We start from the raw sequence: 7962 nt of genomic DNA on the forward strand, positions 1-7962 counted from the left end.
AATCATCTCAGTAAATATAACTTAACATAATGAAAACATAAAAGAAAGCTAAACACCCATTTGGAACAGAGCAGGAGCTTTGATGGCTCACCCCAAGACACCCAATACAATTTATTTATTATTTTGAAATTTAAGAAACATGAGCAGTAAACTATTAATAAACTAAGAGCAGTCCCAAAGAGTTAATATGGCTGTCATGAACAAGACAACAATCCCACAAGCTAATATCAAGCTTTTAACGTTGATCTTCGGTACCAAATCAAGACACTAATATCAAACCAATTATTAACCTCATAATTATACTTAAATCACTTTCTACAGCCTCTAATATGTTTCACTTGGTTACATGAAAACAACAATACCAAATCTCATGTTCTCTACGCAGTTAAAATTCATATCCCTTGCTGGTATGTATTTTTAACCAAGAATCAAAGCTTCACTAAAATTCATATCCCTTATGACTTTAAAGATCAAGAGAAACATGCACAACAATACATTAGACACGCAACAGTCACAAACAGTATCAATCAACAAATAGGAAGAACTAGATTCTGAAAGTATAGAGAGATGGTAATACCGATTGAAGAGGAACTTTAGATTGAATCAACTTCAGATTCCATCACTTCTTCAGATTCTACAAAAATTAACAAAAATCAGACTACACACAACCCTAGATTTTCAGATTTGAAATCAAAGTGAAGAGATCAATGATTTTCAGATTTGAAATCAAAGTAAAGAGTTATCTCAGATTTGCAATCGAAGAAAACAAAGATGATTGAATAAAACTCGCCTTGCCAAAGAGCGGAGAACAACGATGGCGGGGAACGATGGCGGAGATCGAATAGATCGGAGGTGGCGGAGAACAATGGTGCCTAGGGAGAGGGACGATTGCCAAAGAGCGGAGAACGGCGACGACGGAGAACGGTGGCGTAGAACGGTGTCGGAGAACGGTGGTGGAGAACGGTGGTGGAGGATGGTGGCGGAACAGTGAGAGAGAATGAACAGTGAGAGAGAATGAATGAGTGAGGAGTGAGGTGCTATTTGGATCTGAAATAATAGGTTTAGTTTTTTTAGTTTTTTTTTTAACTATAAATAATTTTCTGGCGGTTTCAGCCGCCAGTAAGTTAAAACAACCGACTCCATTTCCCATTGGTTGCCCAACCGCCTCCAAGTAAAACATTTAGCGGCGCGTTTCAAGAAACCGCCGCTATTCAACCGCCGCTAAATCCCTTGTTTTCTAGTAGTGCCAGACCTGGTGGGCCACTTCACCATATATGTTAGGCCACAAGCCATGGCTAATTAATATACTCACTTTTAAAGAAGTTATTTCAGCTCGAATGGCCAATGATCTCTTGAAAAGTAATTCGATTTTGGGCATTCCATGTAATCTACGAGTTCATTCTTGTTGCTGTTAAAACATATAGAAGAAAATGGTGTATATTGAACGAAAATCTCTATTACACCAAAGTATTTGAGAGAGCTAAACATACCCTCCCTAATTTCCTTTCCAATCTCAACCTAATACTCACTTTCTATTATGTACAATGTACTATCACTTCCCTCCAACGAACTCACTAACAACCTACTCTGACAACAAACTAATGGGATTATCTAACAAGATGATACCATAATGTCCTATATCAACCTAAAATATAATTTTAAAAAGAAAAAAAGAACTTCTCCTTAACTCTCAATCGGAAAATTTTATGCAAAGAGGGATAAGAAAATCATTTCTACCTTGATAGATGGAACCATAGCAATAGCTTCCTACAAAGTCTCCGGGCAAAGATTGCCTAGGACACACAGAGTTATATATTGTAGTAAATCCATTGCGCTGCAGTAAACCCATTTAAACCAAGAGTTATATGTTGTAGGCTTAATTGCACTTTTGGTCCCCCAACTTTGGCCTTCCTGCGAAAATCGTCCCCGAACTTCAAAATTAGCAAAAAATGACCCTGAAGTTTACACTCAGTTGCAAAATTGGTTTTCCGTTAAATTCCGTTTGAAATATAACAGAATATTCCGTTAAAAATGAATTAAAAAATAAAGAAAAAAAATTGAGAAAAAAAACAGTATTTTAATTAAAATCCAGAAATAATTCCAATTAAAACCTTAAAAGTCATTGCAAATAAAAACCGTAAATCCCAAAAGTTCATATACCTTTCCTGTCAAATTATTTTTCTGTCAAAAATTTCATATACCTTTCCTATTCTAAATAAATCTTTTAAACCCCAAATTTAATCCTTTTTAAAGACTAGAGAGTGATGTAAGTATGTAACAAAAAAAATAAGAGAGCAGCGGAGTCCCCATCTCGTCATAGATCTGGGTTCGAAGGAGGGTTTTGCAGTGGAGAGGAGGAGAACGTGGACAGCATTGGCTTCATCTCCACCCTCACTTGTCATTCGCAAGTCGATAATTTCTCCCTTCAGAGTCGCAACCTTGTGATTGTAAGAACCTGCTTCATCTTTCAAATTTATTGGTTCCAGAGATCTGAACTTCTTTTGAGTTTGTGGGTGGGTTGATTGAAAAGCTTCTTCAGATCAAAATGGGTCGCTTGTTGTTGCTGTTGATTTGGATTCTCAAGTGAAGCCATAAACTTTGACCAAAAATTTTAATTGCATGAAGCAAGAAGAAAAAAATCAAACTTGAGAATCAACAATTAAGAAGAAGAATAAGATGGGATCTCCAGATGATGGTTAGTTTCAGATCTGAAATTGATGTGGGTTGTGGGAATGTTGGGTTGTGGTTGGAGTTGGATGAGAGGTGTTGCGGTTGGAGTTGCCGAGTTGGATGAGAGGGAGGGAGAGGGGATGAGGTGGGGTTTATGATTTACTGGGTTTTGTGGGAAAGCTTATAAAAATGATGATGAATGTTATTTGAAGAAGATGAATATTTCATTACTTAAAAATGCAATTGATTAAATGTTAATTAAAAAATTATTTTTTTCAGTTAAAATTAATTTAGAAATGTCATGTCATCATTTTCTGTTAGATTTTAGACGGAATTTAACGGAATACCAATTTTGCAACCGGGTGTAAACTTCAAGGTCGTTTTTTGCTAATTTTGAAGTTCGGGGACGATTTTCGCAGGAAGGCTAAAGTTGAGGGACCAAAAGTGCAATTAAGCCTATGTTGTATTGTGTAAAATGAGGCTCCCTCTCTTTCTTTTATGAATAAAATGTGAAAACTTGTTTTCTAAACAGAGTCCATAATTTATTGCTCACACATATATGTAACTAAAATAAAATTCAATAGAGGAAAAGCTCGTAATTTATTGCTCACCATAATTTATTTTCTTCTCAACCAGCAGGTTTTAGCTGCAGCTTTCAAATGTTGTTTTGTTGTTTTATTTCCTGTTGGTTATTTTGAGACTTATATTTTCCATTTTTTAATTTTACTTTATTGGGCTCTATTTTGGTTTTATTTATTCCTTTTTTAATTTCTCACCTGTGACCTTTAATATTAATTTTGAATATCATAAATTTTGAGTAATTTTTATTATTTTTAAGCCTTCATGTATTATATGTATAGTATAAATAAATTGCATAAAATATATAAAAAAATTCAGCGTAACGGCCATCCTGATATGCGATATACTGCTATAGCTAGTGTTTTGAGGCCGACTATATCTCTATTTAGGATTGCACAGCACTGATTTAATGCTTAAAGTGAAATACAGTTAGAAACTATATGTACACCGAAGTTTAATTTATAGAGATTTCATATGAAAATAATTAATTATTAGTAGTTTCCAACACAATCACGAAAATTCTTTGTCAAACAATGGGATTAATGTGATGAGGTTAGGGAACATATCCAGTGAATCCCAAAATCAAAATAGATAAGTTATGTGCGAGGAGCCTGTTGGTGTAACATGCATTAGTGGTGCAACCCATCCATCCTTCTGTTTTGATGTAAGTAACACGCACCAGCTAATGATGCAGCTTGTCACACTAAACACATTAGCAATGCTTTTAATAACAGCACAAAATTTAAGCATTTAGCAAGACACCATATATATATATATATGTATATATGTATATATGTATATCTACTAACTTAAAATGCAAGGTGCAATTTCACTGTTCATAGTGCACTATTTTTTTGTTGCTGCAGTTGTTAGATAATTGGGCCTATTTCTTATTTGGGCTTCTTTGGTTGAATCATAGGTTCTGTTTCCATAGGTTAGCAGAAATCAATCTTTCCCTTTCTCCCTTGTACGCTCTGCTCGACCCTCTCCTGCTTCTACCGTGTAGGGGTCTGCTCGTCCCTCTATTGCTTTTCCGTTTTCGACGGCGTTCTGCAGCTACCCTTCCCTGAGCTATGCGCTTTCCTCTACTCTGCTCGTCCCTATGGACATCACTTTATAGGTATTTTTCCTATACCCTAATGCATCCCCTATTTTCTTTACAGCTCTTCTGATTTGATGTGTTAAATTTCTCTTTTTGATTTTAAATTTGAATTGGAATTTGAATGCTGAGATTGTTTCTATAAATTGAATCCTCTTCTCATGAAATTCCCACTTTACAGCTCTGTGAAGGAAAAGTTTACACCATCTGTTATTTCTCAGTTTTGAACTTTTTTTTTTCCAATACAATCCTTGGTTTTCATCTTCTTATGTATTGGATTTTGGTCTAATTTTCTATAATGAATTGGGTACCGTTAAAGCACAAATATTTCAAACAATTTATCTCTTGGAGGCTGGCAAGAGATTTCATTAGATTTTTGTATTGTTGAAGTTGAGCAAATTAGATATTAGTATTGATTGGACTTCATCTTTATAATCATATCTTTCTTTTGGTTTCTTTTTTCCTGATTCTTCTTTTCTCTCTGTAAAGCTTTAGTTTTCTATCTCATTGAATATATTTGCTCAAGCTTATACGCCTACTTTCATGGATGCATCTAAGGAAAGTATGATTGTAGCATGGTGTTAGTTTTGCTTATGTTGTGTGCAGTAAAGGATTTGATTTGATTTTTCCTGCTATTCCTCTGTTGCTCTTCTTCCTGTGTTGTTGTTCTTCCTTTGAAAGCCAAAAGGGTTATTTATTTCTTGGTTGACTCATCAATTTCTCTATTTTGCACAACAGAACTGAATCCCTGGGTTGTCAGGATGAAAGATGATCAGCCGTGGTTTTACAAACAAAATCCCTCAACTCTAAGGTTAGTTCATTCTCAAGATAGAAGTTGCATTTGCTCTTTAACATGTTTTTACTACTCATGCTAATAATGTACAGTTTTACAATTTGTTTCAGCTGTAGCGTTTCAATTACTCGTGCTAATAATTGCAATGATGACATATTACTATCATGTGTTGTGATTGTCAACATTAAATTTAAATCATGGTCTAAATTTTGATTATTTTTCATGATTTATTGTAATTTATAGATTTATTATCCTCCAATGTTAAGTTTACTATAATGTGCTATTTTGTTTGTGTTTTTATCACCATACTAAGCCTCTTTATACTATGTATTTTGTGTACCTTTCTTTATTACTAATCTGATCTTTAGAAAAACTCGTCTTTATACTCTATTGAAATCTCAATATTTCATTCTACCCATACTATTATACTAATCTGATCTACTGTTGATTTTTAGTTGAAGTTGGAAACTATCAGCATACTTTAGCTTTTCCAGAACTCGAAGTTCTTGAAAAATCAAATTGAGTTACTTCTTTAGATATGTTCAGTGTTTACATAGTATCATTTTGGGTTACTTCTTCAAACATGCTATATATATATATTGACTAGGTTTCTTATTTTTTTCATTTTCTTCTTGGTTTAAGCTGTGTCTCTGGCATGCTTTTCATGTGTTTTGTTTTTTGTTTTCTCATGTGTTTGGAATGGGTTTCAGGACATTCTCAGGTATGAGACAGCAGTAGAAGCTAAAATTAAGAAGAATGTGTTGAAACATATGAGAGGCAGAAGACAGGGTTCTGAGAAAACAACAAGTCTGAGTAAATGGCTTGTCATGAGGATGAAAATGGATGACATCAATGTTTCTTTGTGCCACTCATCTTGGTCCACCTCATTGGGATGTCCTGCTGGTGGGTGGTTCTTCCTCAAGTCTCAACTTTTTTGTCACCCCAAAATTGAATTCATATTTACCAAAATAGCTTTTTTAGCTCCATATTTCTTTGATACAATCTTGTCCAAGTCCAGAATTCATTCTGCCTTTAAATCATTGTAGTATTCTTGCTTTAGAATAAGTTGTAGTGTATGTTTGGAAATCCATATTCTAAAATTATGGCTTCTGGTTAGAAGTGTTTGTGATTTGCTTTTAGCTTTCAGAATTGGTTCTGAAGGAGAAACTGATCCAAAAGGCTTATAGTATTTTTTGAGTGCCATGATCAATTTAGCTTTCAGACTGTGTCTCATTTCTCTGAATCACCAGTAAAATTCATTAACATAAATTAGGGGTGGCAATATGGGTTGACGGGTCGGGTCGGGCCCAATCCGCCACTAACCCGTCAAAATGCGGGTTGGGTTGGGCTAGCCCACTTTTTGTATTTGGGTTCAAAGTCTCAACCCAACCCATATTTTAGCGGGACGGCGGGCTAGCCTACTTAGAAAATGTAGTGAAATAAAAAAAGATGTGCAACGAGGAATCTTAAAAAATCTTTCACTTTTCATATGTTGGCACATAAAAAAATTAGAATTATACTTGTTTTTTGTCTTTAAATGTTATGAGTTTAACTAGAAAGTCTCACCAATAGCAATACCAAAAAAATATTTATCATGCGTGGTTATTAAGAGTTGTAAAACTGTAACCTCAATAACAACTGTCAATGTAATTGACAATAACCTTTATCAAATCAGTGATAAATGTCATTTTTCTTTAATACATACTCACTAAATATTACTTAACATCACTAGATGTGTTTTACAATCATCAACAAGAGTTTACTTTAGCCAATAATACTCAACCAACAATTATAAATGATAATGTCGAGTAGTCATGGTCTGCCGTAATATATGAGCACCTTACAATAATCTACTTAAAGAATAAAAATAGAAAGAAATTTAAAAAAAGTGAAAAATGGGTTGACGGGTAAACCCAACCCAACCCGTCCTTAACCCGCCAAAATGCGGGTTGGACTGGGCTGACCCACTCAAAATCCAAACCCAACCCGTCAAAAAAGGTTGGCCAAACGGGCTGGCCCAGTAGGCCAAGCCCATTTTGCCACCCCTAACATAAATACCCAAATAGCCTTTCTTTTCTCCATTTTTCTTTGGCAGAATCAAGTCCAATTCCATTTGAATCATGTGGTTGGCCAATTCATGCTAAGGAGTGATCAAAATGTTAATCATATATATCACCCTTAACTAGGCCATAAAGTGAAATTTTGGGTTCTAATTTCACTATTTAACTTTATGGTTTGCATAACAGGTGAATATGAATTTATTGAAGTCATAACTGAAGACAAGAATCATGCTAGTCTTGTGAGGCTCATAGTAGATATAGACTTCAGGTCCCAATTTGAGCTTGCAAGGCCTACACAACACTACAAAGAATTGACAGACTCTCTCCAGTTATCTTTGTGGGGATTGAGAACAAACTCTGCAAGGTCATTTATTTTTGTAGTTTTTTTTTACTGTTGAGCTCCATCATGAGTGATTGATCATCACAAATATTTTTGTTTTGTCAAATGTACGCTTAGAATTTTAAGTATTTTGTGAACAAATAGAAACAGTGGTTGTTATTATCTACAGGATTGAAAATATGAATATTCTTCTCCAACTTGTGTTTCATTATATATCAGAGGATATGAAGTAGTTCCTTTAATAATTTAGCTTTGTCATATTTTTACTATTTTGCTAGCTTGCCTTTGATGTCTGTTGTTCTTTATACAATTGCAAAAACTTTATTCTGTCTCTTGAAATTGTGATTTTATTTGTTAAGCCCTTCTACGTTGTTCATCTTATCGATTTATAAGTATGCTGGGTCGTACTCATATTGTTGAA

The 7962-nt window shown here is 34.5% G+C and overlaps 1 pseudogene; it reads left to right on the forward strand.

Annotated features, from left to right (window-relative positions):
• The first annotated feature begins 814 nt into the window (after positions 1-814).
• Positions 815-7716, forward strand: LOC130743594 (uncharacterized; annotated as a pseudogene).
• The last annotated feature ends 246 nt before the right edge of the window (positions 7717-7962 follow it).

This window comes from Lotus japonicus, chromosome 3 (genome assembly GCF_012489685.1).
Source record: "Lotus japonicus ecotype B-129 chromosome 3, LjGifu_v1.2".
In the NCBI taxonomy this organism is placed as follows: domain Eukaryota; kingdom Viridiplantae; phylum Streptophyta; class Magnoliopsida; order Fabales; family Fabaceae; genus Lotus; species Lotus japonicus.